The following is a 14,887-nucleotide window of genomic DNA, read 5'->3' as shown; positions in this document are numbered from 1 at the left end:
ACATCCATACAAACTTTCGCCTTTATAAGATTGTGTCTTTAGACTTTAATCGAAACATTATTTGCAGAACATAAAGTGCAAAAACAAGTATGAAACCAATTTGGGTACTTGTGAATGTTATAATACGTAGGTCTCACATACTTATAAGTAATTAACTGTAGTGAACCCTACGTTTGAATTTTTAATTTATTAAGTCTACATGTGCAAGTAACTGTTACGAAAATATCATCTCTGATGATCAAACAAATTATGAATAAATCAATTACATGTTCTGTCTATACATTAAAAGCTCTACATCTAAAGTAAGTAGGATGCGCAAGCGCATCGCTCTTTGTGCAACAGATGACGTCCATAATTAACTAACAGCCAACCCGGCTCACACTTGACTTTTACTTTCCGTGTTACAATAGTGATGGCCTCGTCTAAGTGAAAGAAGTTTTAAATTTTAATTTAAAAACTCATTTACTTGTTAATTAATGAAAATATGTACGCATGTTATTTTAATGCGATTATGTACCTAGTGTTTTTTTCAAGGTCGAGTGTATGTTTTGTTTGTTTGTTTTTTATTACATCATAGCACTTTATGAATGGCATAGTTTCAATTGGACTACAGTTTACTTCAAAATGATTGCGTTATGTTTTTTTTGGTAGGTATAGGTTTTTTTTTTTTTTTTTTGCTTTAGGCCAAGTGTCGCATAGGAACGCAAATATATTGTGTAATGATAATTCTTACATTATATTATTATAATAAGTTAATAATTATTACCAATTTGTACATTATTTTTTATGTAATAAATATTAATAAAGAATTTTTTTTCATGTTTCTCTTTTTTGCCTTGATGTTAGAATGTTTATATTTAAATGAATTATGATAAAATATACCTAAATATATTGAAATGTGTGAAATATTATTTTATTATGCTAATTAATATTTGTAAATGCTAAGTAAGGTCGTTGCCATACATGGCTAATGGCTTTAAGGTCACATTTTGTCGAATAATTTATATTTACATTTAATCGTAATTAGCAATATTGTATTTGTTTTCATTATGGATTAATCTGTAGTTCTCTAGGATTCATCTTTGAGAGAACCTCAAATTTTTATTGACTCTTTTTCGCAAAAGCTATATATTGATAATTTATTAGAAACTCTTCTACAATATAATATAGAAACATGAATTAAATCCAAATATGTACACCATTGAAAATGTTTTCATATAGGTAAGTAAACTACATACGATAAGAAATATATTTATTTAATTTGTTACAGTTTATAATAATTATATATCTTTGTGGTTGAGAACACAGATAAAATACATACTAAAAATAACAATTTTGCAACAATATTGACACTCAAACATGACATTACTTACATAAAACACAAAAGACATCAGCCTTTGCAACACTCAAACCAAGTGAAAGTAAAAAAACTTCCTTATTCATCATATTATTAAAAAGTCACGACACACCACAACACTATAATTGTCTTTATCTTGTATCTATTTCCGTTACTCCATTATTATTTAATCTAGACCAAAGAATTATACACCGGAAAAAAGCTATTATGAAACTTAATTAGTATTTAAGATTTAATTGTGTATGAATTTTGAGGAATCAAAATTTAGATTTGCACAAACACATTGTTTGGAAAAAATAACTTGCAATCTCTTAATTTTTTCTCATGTTTTGAATGAGAGGGTGTTTCTTTGTTATTCGTTCTATTTCTGGATATTTTCTTCGTTCTTGTTTTCTTCCATAATGTCCACTGAAATAATAGTTAACATTCCCGAATTAAATTCAAGAATTAAGTTAAAAATAATAACGCTAATTCTTATTAAAAACATCGATTTAATATTGGGAAGATACTATAATTAATATACCTTTAATAACCAATATGTAATACCTACCGATGTAGATTGCAACAAAACACGTGTAATAAAAACCTAATCAAAAACAGGCATAGACAATTTAAATTCAGTTACAAAAATTATTAACAGTTACACAATATTTTCGTCAGACTAAATTCTAGTTGCACTTATAATTTTTCATAATGCATGCCTACTTAGTCTTGCTCTAATTACATCGGATTGAGTATTCTACACATTCTACACGGTAATTTAATATACATAATCTCGGATAGTTGAACAACATCATAATTTATTAGTTTTACATGCAAATAACGAAATAAACAATATTTTGCGAGTGTAAATCACCTGAATTGAAATTGAAGTGAAACTTCTTTATCGGGGTTGGAAAAAAAAATAGTGTAACATTTTTCCGTTACGCGCCATCTTTTTCTTATCTACCTACCTACCACGCGTGATTCGACGTATTTCTGTAAAGTTGCATATAGTAAATTATTTTCTGAAAAATAAGGTCATAAAGAAGTTTCACTTCTTACGTGTGTACACTAGTACACGCACACATTTTTTTTAATTATTCTTCATATTTAATAGAACTGCTTATAATGGTTGGTCCTTGATATACACAAACACAATAACTTCGTTAAAAAAAAACTGCAACTAATAAACCTAAAATGATGGTGATACTTAAAATTCAGCAACGCAGATGTACACTTATTAACATATCACGCAAGACACAATAGAAAGACACTCAAATAGAACAAATATTAGCATCATATCCATAAACTATATAATAAACGATTATTCTCTTTACAAAACCCGTTTGAACCCAACAATACGCACAAAGCATCATGATGTACGTCTCATTACTTCTATCCAAGCAAACCTATAATTATCTGCCACCAAAAAACATACTGGATGATACTCATACTGGTCTATGCAAATCATAGGCCCTTTTCCCACGAAACTATGAGGGTATCATTGAATTACTTGAATAGCGACGTGTCGTTTTAATGATGCTCCAAAATTTTGTTTACTCTGTACTTTATCCGTGTTCGTTCAAGGGTGCAGCTTTGGACAAGATATGAAGAATGGCTTTTCTATAATTGATCGTGTTACGTTTGCTCATTTTACCGTTATTTTATTTGGGCAGGGGGCAATTTGTTTGACACGTTTTTTAAAGAATCTTTTGAAATTTTGGCGTTTGCGTGATTTATGTGATAAGTTTTCGATTAGTTTATTCATTTGAACTGAGGTTGGATGTTTGACGACAATGTTGGATGTTGCACGTTCAATTCGTACGTAGCCTCTCGTTGCGATCTTCACCTGAAAAAGGAAATAAAAAATTATTAATTTGTTTTTAATTTCATATGGAAATGTACATTGTTACAATACAATACATTAAAATTAAAAATAAATTGATGAAACTAACCTAAAAATGATTATTAGAAATATTTCAAAAGACTTTAGTAGAAATTCGTCTAATTCCTACATAATATTATCTACTAATGTTACATAATTAATGATGTGTGATTTTGATGATTTTTTATTCCCTATTCAACCATATTAATTCAAAAGAATGTACATCGCATTTAGTAAACCCAATGGTTGAAATGTCAGAATGGATTGAATTTGAGACTGCATTCCAAATCCGAATCAATTCAAGGCGGCCGCCATGAGACGTAACCCGTAACCCCTCCCGCATTAGGGATAATAGCATTTGTACGGAATACGGTTTCTTTCATATTCGACCACTAAATATAAACCTAAATTATTTAACTCTAACCTACAAAGTACAAGATATATTAATATCGTGCAACATGCGTTAGTACAAGGTAGGTATAAGTAGACATTGCTACTTCAGATATTTATGCTCGTTAAAAAAGTTAAAAAATCTGTTGCTAAGAAAAAAAATTTCACACGTACACGCCTTTTTATAACAGTTTTTACTATTGTACTGGAGTAGGTATCTATTGTTACAATAATCGTACTATTCTATATTTTTCTGCTAAGTAAAAAACGAATTAAATTGAACAAACACGTACACTTCAACATTGTTCACTCCTCAAATCAAATCCTCAAATTAAAGCCCAAAATCAAGAATGTCATACAATTACTATTTTTGTTCAGGTCGATTATGTAACACACCAACAAGTATTGTACATACGAAATACGAATGCATTGTAGGACAGTCGCCCGTCAACCAGAGCGATCACCGTGAAAACCGAATTTGGACCCACCGCGTCGATATCTCTAATCAGACCTATTTTTTCCCATATCAAAATATCCTTTTAAACTTTTGACACTAATGAAGATTTGGAAGAACGTAGTATGTAGTATCTTCTTATTTCGGTAAGAGTTAAGCTAACTAAGGTAAGCAAGCTTAGTCGCGATTGCAGTATTCCTTGTACTCAGTGAAAGAAAATCAGAAGTCTGAAGGTACATTCATAATTTAATCTGACACCAATGTGAGCATAATATGATATTGCTTCGAAGACGTATTTTCCAAAAATATGACAAGCCAAAATCATGAATAACTTTCAAACGCAAAACGTTTTTCATTCAAACCTTTTAAAATAGGTAGGAATCAATTTTATTTCTTACCACAGCGCGGTATATTAGTAATCGGCTAGAGCCTAGAAATACTGTTTAATATCCAGAGCACTATTATCTTCATTTTCATAATATCTTCTAAGTATAATTTGTAAAAGCTTACTAAGCGACATACACACAGAGGCAGTGTTAAAAATCATTTTCATTAAACTACCAACCTTCGTCACCGAAGCATGCTCAACGTTCAAAACCTATTATTGTAAACTAGATTTCCGCCCGCGGCTTCGCCCGCGTTTTCAAAGGAAAACCCGCATAGTTCCCGTTCCCGTGGGATTTCCGGGATAAAACCTATCCTATGTGTTAATCCAAGTTACCCTCTATATGTGTGCTAAATTTCATTGTAATCGGTTCAGTAGTTTTTACGTGAAAGAGTAACAAACATCCATACATCCATACAAACTTTCGCCTTTATAATAGTATTAAGAGACAATACAACGTAATACCTTATATAAGTATAACAATCATGTTTCATTTTCACTTTCCATATAAACCTCATTATTTCGCTTTATACAGTTATCGAAAACCGCATTATTTCCTGTACAACACTTTTTGCTGCAATTTGCATCAATATTACGATGTTAGGAAATACACAGTACACTTTGTATGATAATATTTACTATTGCATGTTGTACCTACTCGTAATTCGTTAATAATTAATCAATACATTCAGTTCAAATCTCTTTGTTATATACATACCTATATATTTCATAATACATAGTACCAATTATTACGAGCTGGATTTTATTGAGCATCAGACAATCTCAATTCTTTCATATCAATAATGTTTTGCACCCTTCAACCCCATTGAGGTTTAATTTCTGAAAATAGTATCAATTTAAAATATTAATTCCTATAATGTTACGGATAATAATGATTACCGTACAGATAAAAAATAATAACATCGAAGTCAACAAATCAATCACAGATAATCAATCGTCTGAGAGGAAATATTTGTGAAAGTAAATACCAGTAATTTTCTTAGACAATGCTATTTAAGGAATTCGAAACTTAATAGCGCATTATTAAAGCAATAACTGAACAATTTTAATAATTAACAATCGGATTTGTTAAATACAGACGTAGGATGAGGAAGTGATATCGTTTGTTTGTTCCGCTGTAAAAATGTGAGAACTGAATGATTAAAATGTTATTTTTATATTTTGTTTTGAATAATTCCCCGTTATTTTTCCTTACTCTAGAACATTCATGCATGACTTTATCAATTATATTTATAAATTCAATAATTATTACTTTATTAGATAAAATTTAAGGATGTGGTAAAAACGCATTTTTTTCTGTATTTACTACATTATAAATAGTCCAGAAAAATTAGTAAAATTAGCGGAAATAATTCGTCTAGCTTTGAAAATCGCTACAATTATTCCTTGAAATATCTTAACTAACTTGAGGACTTTCAATATGATCATCTGGACATATCAAGGATTAACTGTAGCGAATTTCAAAACTACACGAATTATTTCCGTTGATGGCCCATTTTCGGCTTGATTTTCCGGACTAAACGTTGTAGAGACATTGTGAATCAATAACAATAGATTTACAAATATAACAGAAAAACTTGTACTTAAAACTTTCGCCTATATCCATCATGCTAATTCAATAATCCTTAGAAATGCGGTCAACAGGGATTCAGTGAAACTTGATTTAATATGCGATTAGAACTAGTTGATGTGTGTGCTGAATGGTAATATAGAAACCGTAATAATTAGCACTGGTACCAAGATAGAATAATATACTTACCAAGGGAATAGAGCATCCGTATGGAACGGTACGTAATTCCTGTTTCATTCAGGAAGACTTGGCCTTCAGGGAACGTAGGGATTGATAGGAAAAAGTAGAAGACCATCTTGTAACGTTCCTAGCAATCCTGTCGTGTCCAGTCCTACCATATACAATATTTGAAAAGTGGCGTCTTTCCCGCTAATTAATGGATTGGCACAGACATAGATCTTCAATGGTCTGAATAAGAACGTCGGATATTTTAACCTGAGAACTTTTTACGTAGATTGAAGCTAACTTTTATATTTTGGTTCTTTGCGTTAAATTATTAGGCATGATTTCATGGTTTTCATCTTCAGGGCTAACTGAAATATTGTCTGCTCGGCAGTGGTTTCGCAAAAGCTTCTACTAGTTTTATAATCACCTTAAAATTCAACTACACCATATAATATCATTGTACGCAATTTAATAATTTTGGCGTGACTGAGTCACAAATATAACGAGGAAAGGATATTAAGTGTTATTATTGGGCTCAGTGAGTTATAATTGTATCAAATTGTGACTCAACCACAGAACTGATAAACAATCTTTCTGGTTTGAATTGTTTCTATTGATTCTATGGTATAAGTTCCATTGGGGAAGTACCTTAACACAGGATAATGTAATAACTGTAAGTTGTTAATCTATTCATTTACTGTAGGATTTGTATCACAGATCCCCTATTTAATAAATATTATGAAATGAATTTACCAAGCAGTAGCTTGAAGAGAAAGCAGCAGTTTTTCACAAGCTATTTCGTAATTTGCAGGAAAACAGCTTCTACGATACTACAGTCTACAAGCTGGACAAGCGTAGGTACTTGTACAAGCACTTTGCTCAAGCTTGTTTACATATTTTCACGCTGGCTCAAGTGGTCATAAGCTTGCATGCAGATTGACATGCAGGTTTGATTAAACGAATTTCCTAGATAGAACTGTCACTATCTAACATTTAGATTCAGTTATAAAATTGTATGAAACTTTAAAACGTCAGCTGCATTCACCAGCTGCTTACAACCATTGATTATGAAGAATAAACGGTTGTTGGTGACGTATATTTATTTTTGTCAACTTAATGATGTAACAGCGGGGTTTGGGACAAACAAGCCATTTATCTCGATTCTATCATATGGAGAAGTAACGTTTGCCAATTAGAAACCGTTTATAGTTAGGCGGGTAATATGTAGCGTATGAAATCGAATATCATCAATCAAATATTAATCATATAATTTACAAGGCGAGAATATGGCTCTTCGTTTTAAGTGTGTGTTCTATTAGTTTATTTCGGCTGATGAAATGACATATAATAATTAAAAATTTTAAGGACGGTTTCCTTAGCATTGCATTAGTTAATGCATGTCATATAAACACAAACTTTTTGACAGTTTCATGTGTACTTACACATGAAACTGTCAAAAAGTTTCAGGCACGTTTCATTGTAGGTATTTTAGAAGAAAGCAAAACATCTAGATTATTATATAGCTACAAGCATGCGCAGATGTCAAAGCCTTTACCGTAATTTTAATAATAAAGTATATTTCACATTTCTTTGATAGCATCATACAATACATTGCACGCACAGATCGGATCTGTAGGAAAGTATTGTGCGAACAATCAAATGTTTTTGACACAATGCAAGTATTGTGCAACGAGTGGCTCGATGCTATCAGCATTGAGAGAACTAAGAATAGAATGTCCAAGTGTTTTATGTGCGCACAATTAAAATAAACGTTTTTTGTACCGGAATTTGGTTATAAAAATATTATAGGTAACGCTTTGATTCTATACTTTTATGATGGTTGTTGTGTAAAACTGTATTAATGTAGGAAAGTCATCTATATAAGCAAATATTCTGTACTTAAATTTTTTTACTGTTTTCACGACTATTTACATTACATAGTCACGAAATATTTTAAGCGTCTGAATAGGTAAAGCTAACACTTTTTCTTGTATTTTTTACAATTTTTACATGTAAGCCACATCCAAATCACAAGTTATTATAGTTATTTCACTGTTGCGTCTAAATAATCATATAACGAATCCAATTTGTTTTGAGGAAAGCGTATAATTAGTCAATTTGCGTACGGAAATTGTTCTTCTAATTCGCTTAGAATGTCTCTGAGCAACGTTTAAAATGTAGACGCGTTTGTATAATTTCGTCATTTGTTCCGACATTGTCAGCACACAAAGCGAAGTTTCCAAACAATTGATCTTAAACACGCTATAAGAGTGCGGACACATCTTCGCTGAATGTGAGAATTTGTATTCATCTCGCGCTATTGTTGTATGTCGCATTTTTTAGGATAATAGGAGTAGCAAATGGTTGACCAATTGAACAAACTTAAGGGGCTTTAAAAATTGTGATGCAAAGCTGTGATTTTACAGAAAATCTACCACACATACATATGGAAAATGATTGAAATTAATGTGCAATTATTTTTATTTTGTGCCTCCAAATTTTAATTTAGTTTACATCAGTATACAACTTCATATCACTAACTATAACCATACATACATATTTTGTCCTACATACAAGTTCTTGAAGCACATAGTATAATTATTTGCCGATAATTTATGCCAGTCGGCTGAAGTGTGTCCTCAGCATTATGGAGTATCATTCTAACAATGTTTCGTAAATGCATTTTAGTATACTTACTGCTTTGGAAATACTTATAACGATTTTGTAACCTCACTTGTACATGTACGTGACTGTGCAGTAAAACAATTTGAAAATGGCCTTAAATAACCAATGTCGCGTAAATATAGTAATTTATGTACATTTTTTGTGAGATTGACAAATTTATTGATCTACAGATTAAAAAGAAGTATTTTTGATACTTTGGAAATTACATGTACCTAGTTCGAACGAAAACATACATATGATATATGTTTCATAGAGTTATATTTTATTATATTATTCCTTTTAAAATATAATGTCTTTTTCTCACTTCAAGTATGGGCTGTAATGAAACGATTGTAGAATTTGATAAATTTAATATACCTATAATTGAAAAAAGCTCTTCTGTCTAAACCACAATGCACCACTTCACATACCAATAAGCACAGTCAAAATAATAAGTCCTTAGCATGCATTTTATATTTAGCACTCAAGGGATTTATAAGGGAGGGTACGGGCGTTTCTCACGTCTTTTTATATATAATTACTCCGCGGGTGGCCCTCATACTAGCACGATTAGGTAGCATTGTTACTTTAACGGATTTTGCTTAGTTACCCGTTAATAATTTTTAATGAGAGTTTATGGAGTGTCAATTCATGACCATTGAGAGCTACTTTATTATAAGCAAAACTAAGAATATATAATTGAACACATTTCTTAGACTAAGCAATGCTTGTGCTCTAGGGAATATTCAACTCAATACATTCATCTACACGAATTGTTTTAAAGCTTCTAATGATAGCCGGATTAAGGATTGTCTCAATATTTAAATAAAATACCTTTATCCCAAGTGGAAATAGAAAGAAAAAATGGGAATGTAGCATTTATAAAATACGATAAGCTAATTGTAAAGAAACCCAACAACAGCCATCGTGAAAAAAGGAAAAGAGAACAATCAGGTTCTCCAACCGATTCATCTCAGAAAAAAACTGAACACAAAGTATGATGGAAATGCTAAGACCCAAAGAGGAGTAATCAAGCCAAGCATCCTTACATATGTATCACGCGAACGATCCGCCTCTGTTTCAGAGATTTCAAAAAACAAGTAAAGGCCCCCTCCGACCGGAACAAACAAAGAAATAATAAAACAAATATAGATATAAGACAAACATCAAGAAAATACCCCCCAAGCCGGCTGGTCACCGTGGGGGAAGACGACCACCACCCTCCAACAAATCTGCCAACTAAATTCAACACAAACAAAGATATACAAAAACAAAGTAATTTATATATATGTACACTTAATACGCGAACCTTGAGAACAGAAGAAAGTTTGAAAGAACTAGAGTTAGCTATAGAAACCATCAAGTGGGACATCTTGGGCATAAGTGAAATGCGGAGACTAGGAGAAGGAATAGAAGAGAGAAGTAATTATATTATGTACTATAAAGGCGAAGTCTCTGGACATAGAGGAGTAGGTTTTTTGGTTAAGTTAAAACTCAAGAACTACATCACCGCGTTTGAAGGAATATCAGATAGAATAGCGGCAATACACATTAACTTACCCAAACATAAGAAAAACTGGACAGTAATTCAAGTCTACTCGCCAACAGAGCAAGCATCAAAAGCAGAAATAGATACATTCTATGATAAATTAAGGGAATTTTCAGAAAAATACTCTCAAAACAATTTAGTACTCATGGGGGATTTCAATGCACAAGTAGGTACCCAAATAACTGGAGAAGAACATATAATAGGGAAATATGGGAAAGGTAAAAGAAGTAGAAATGGAGAAAAGTTAGTAGAATTTTTGCTTGAGCAAAATTTAACACTTCTTAATTCCATTTTTCGCAAAAGGCTCAACAACAAATGGACATGGATATCTCCAGACGGAAAGGTCAGAAATGAAATTGATTACATAATAACCAACAAAGCGAAGTTATTTAGTGATACGGGAATAGTGAAAAACCTAAACTTTAATACCAACCACCGTATGGTACGTAGCTGTCTCAAAGCAAGTGGTTTAAAGAAGCCTAGACCAAGAGCCGTTCAAAATATATACTTAACGTGCAAAAAGGGGGAGAAATTCGAAACTACAGAAGACTTATTGGAAGTTGTTAACTCAAATAGGTCACTAGATGAGAAATACAAAAAAGTAGAAAACAAGCTCAAAGAACAGGCAAGTACAATAACAAACAAGAAGAAAGAACCATATTTAAGTGAAACAACTTTAAAACTTATTCAAGACCGAAAGAAACTGATACTTAATAAGAAAGAAAACCAAAAAGAAATCTCCAATCTTAGCAAACAGATCCGCGAAAATATGAGGAAAGATAGAATAAATAGACGACACAAAACCCTGGAAAATTATATTATCAAAACGGGAGGCACAAAAAAAGCACTGAAAGAACTTAGAGAAAAAGGGAAAGAATGGATACCAAAGCTAAGAGACAAAGAACTGCAAGTTACATCTCGTAATAAAATCAAGAGTATAGCGACAAACTATTATCGTTCATTATATTCAAATCAGGCTAACACACAGACAACTGAAATGAGACATGTTCAAATACAACAATATACGACGGAAGCTAATGAAGATATACCAGAAATATTACAATCGGAAGTAGAGAAAGCTATTAAAAGTCAAAAGATGGAAAAATCGCCTGGTCCTGACAAAATTACAAATGAACTGATGAAAGGGACAATCACAGAACTAGTTCCAATACTCACCAGGATCTTTAATGAGATTTTATATACAAGCAGCATTCCAAGCAATTGGGCAGAATCGCACATAATACTTTTGTACAAGAAAGGTGCAAAGGACGATATAGGGAATTACAGGCCAATATCTCTCATTTCGAACGTATATAAAGTTTTCGCTAAAGTTATCCTGGACAGAGTGTCAAACCAACTAGACGAAAACCAACCGATAGAACAGGCTGGTTTCAGAAAAGGATTCAGTACAATTGATCAAATACATACAATTAAACAGCTTATCCAAAAATACAATGAATACAATAAAACTATTTATATGGCATTCATAGATTACTCTAAAGCTTTCGATAGTCTCAAACACGAATCCGTATGGCAAAGCTTAAAAGAGCAGGGAATTCCAAATTTATACATAGACATCATCAAAAACATATATAAGGAAAGTAAAGCTAGTGTCCGACTGGAATCAATGGGAGATGTTTTTCCAATTGAAAGGGGTGTCAGACAGGGTGATCCACTCTCACCAAAGCTGTTTACAGCAGTGCTAGAACAAATGTTCAGGAAACTAGAATGGGAGCATGTGGGACTAAACATAAATGGATCAAGACTGAATAATCTCAGATTTGCTGATGACTTGGTGTTATTAGAAGAAGACCCGCTACTACTGGAATCTATGATACAAACTTTATCAGACAGAGGCAGGGAAGTGGGTCTAGAAATGAACTCTAGTAAAACTAAAGTAATGACGAATTCAACACCCATAGACATAACCATCAATGGACAAAAACTTGAATACGTAGAGGAATATGTGTATCTCGGCCAGATTATATCACCTTATGATCAAATGTCAAAAGAAATAGACAAAAGAATTGCAGCAGGATGGAAGAAATACTGGGCCATGAAAGAAATCATGAAAAGCAAGTCTCTGGGAATTAAGATCAAGAAGAAAACATTTGATACCTGCATCCTACCCTGTATAACATACGGCTGCGAAACCTGGGCTCTAACTAAACGCCATAGGGATAAACTAGCAAGTTGTCAAAGAGGTATGGAAAGGAGCATGCTGGGTCTGAAACTAAAAGACAAAGTTAAGAGTACAGACATCAGACATAAAACTAAATTAACAGACATCCTCAAAAGCATAGACCAACTAAAATGGAGATGGACTGGACATATGCTCCGCTGCAAAAAAGAAAAATGGAGCAAACAGGTCACTGTCTGGTACCCTAGGGATGGAGTAAGGAGCCGGGGTCGCAAAGCTAGGAGATGGGAGGACGAATTAAAAATGACCGCAGGGCCCTTTTGGACAAGAGTGGCAGCAGACAGGGTACAATGGAAAGAGTTGGAGGAGGCCTTTGCCGTAAGGCATACCGAAATAAGAGACATTTTATAGTGAAATTTTGTTTTTAGTTTTAAGTAATTTTTATTTTTATATAACTTATTTATGTCAACTTTTTTTTTTCGGAAATAAAGGCTTTATTATTATTATTACCTTTATCCCTCTGGTTGGAACACAAACATTTCGCAACTGCATACCGCAAAAGAATTTCCTTTCTTTTGGCCAGAGATCGCCTCCATTACATCTCCGTTACCACAATGCTAAGGAAGCGGTTGCCATAAAAATAAACAAAAGACTACTACACCTAAAAGAACGGCTACACCTAAAAGAACGGTCACATAGTATATGTTACTTTTACAATACAATCACATCACTTATTTTATTTAGCTCATTTTATGAATGATGTTACACAAACGAGCGAAATCGTCATCCGATGATAAACGCATCATTGACATCTTATTAACATAAGCAATTTCAAAAACAATTTGCAAATAGTGTAGCTGATTATAATATGGAATATGTGTCAGATTATAGAAAAGAGATTGATATGAGAAACATACTTCAATAATATATTTTGCCTATAGCGTTTGCATAGGCATGTAGGTACATATTATGTAGATGTTAAACCTATCTTCATCCCATAAAAGGTTCAGTTCAAAATAAGCACTGAGTCTAGACACTACCATGATACATCAACCCGTTTGCTCTTACGTAAAAATCAATAATCTCATACAACCTATTATGTGACACCCAAACTTCACAAGCTATCGATCAAACAATGAACTTACATAAGCATTATCCAATCGATACAGGTAAAGAATTATCACCCTTAAATTCATTGAAGTAGGATCTTCATCTCCATGCATGCATTTGGTGTAATAGAGGAACACTTTAGACGAGTGGGTGACAACTGACAGAGTAAAGGTCACATCACATAACACTTTCACGTGATATTAATATGCATATTTAGTGTGTCATGTTTGTGTTGCATTGATATATGTGTCGTGTGAAGAGTCATAAGCGTCTGAATGGTCAATATTGGGTTAACTTCCTTTCTCCTTGCAAAATATTGCAAATAACAAGAATAATAAAATAAACCTGAAATAATTTTGATAACTTTTAATTATTGAGACAAAATAAGTTGATAAAAATAATGTATTAAATAATGTTCAATAATAAAAAGGAAGACGGAGAATAATAAAGACGGAAAAGTTATGTATGTATCTACGATAGGTACAAATTGGAACTACCTATGACCTTAGCTCCAAAAAGCGCACACATTATTAATTTCAAACACAATTACATTTTTTGCTTCTAAATTAACACCTAATCTTAAAATAAAAAAATATTTCGTGACGAAGCATCATTACAACCGGCTAATTATTTTATAACAATTCCTAAAACAATTGTTACAGGATCTTATACGACGTATAGGTCAAAGTTCTTTGTCCACTGTTACTGTATCACGATTTCTCCATAAGGTTATATCAATCTTGCAATTTAAAGAAACAAACGAACTCTAGGTAGATGCAGTCACGAATTCCATACACTCGTTGTGTGATGGTAAATGAATAATTATAGCCTTGAAACAGCAAAGGGCTCAATCGTATAGCAAAAGGTCAAAGAACGGCATTCGCATTTGAGACCCCTAATAGTCGAATGGTGTTGTACATTAGTCATAGTATTGAATGTGCTAATACTATTGGGAATAACGGAATATAGATCCTTTGGGATTTCAGTCAACGGACAGCCACGCAAGTTGCGCGTGCAATAGGGGCGTCTTAGTTTTCAATCGATCATCAGTTTTTCTTATTTTTGATTAGCTGATAACTCAGAAAGAAAGAAACATTTATTTACCACATGCTTACCAACTTCTACAAAATTCTAAGGTACGAGACTGACATATACATTGTATTTACACTGTATATCTAAACTAGATTTCCGCCCGCGGCTTCGCCCGCGTTATCA

The sequence above is a fragment of the Colias philodice genome, chromosome 17 (assembly GCF_061535455.1).
Source record: "Colias philodice isolate Cphi_HAF_F1 chromosome 17, ilColPhil1 Martin Lab GWU primary, whole genome shotgun sequence".
NCBI classification, from domain to species: Eukaryota; Metazoa; Arthropoda; class Insecta; order Lepidoptera; family Pieridae; genus Colias; species Colias philodice.
The sequence above is the reverse complement of the archived record's forward strand: the minus strand, read 5'-3'. Positions refer to the sequence as shown.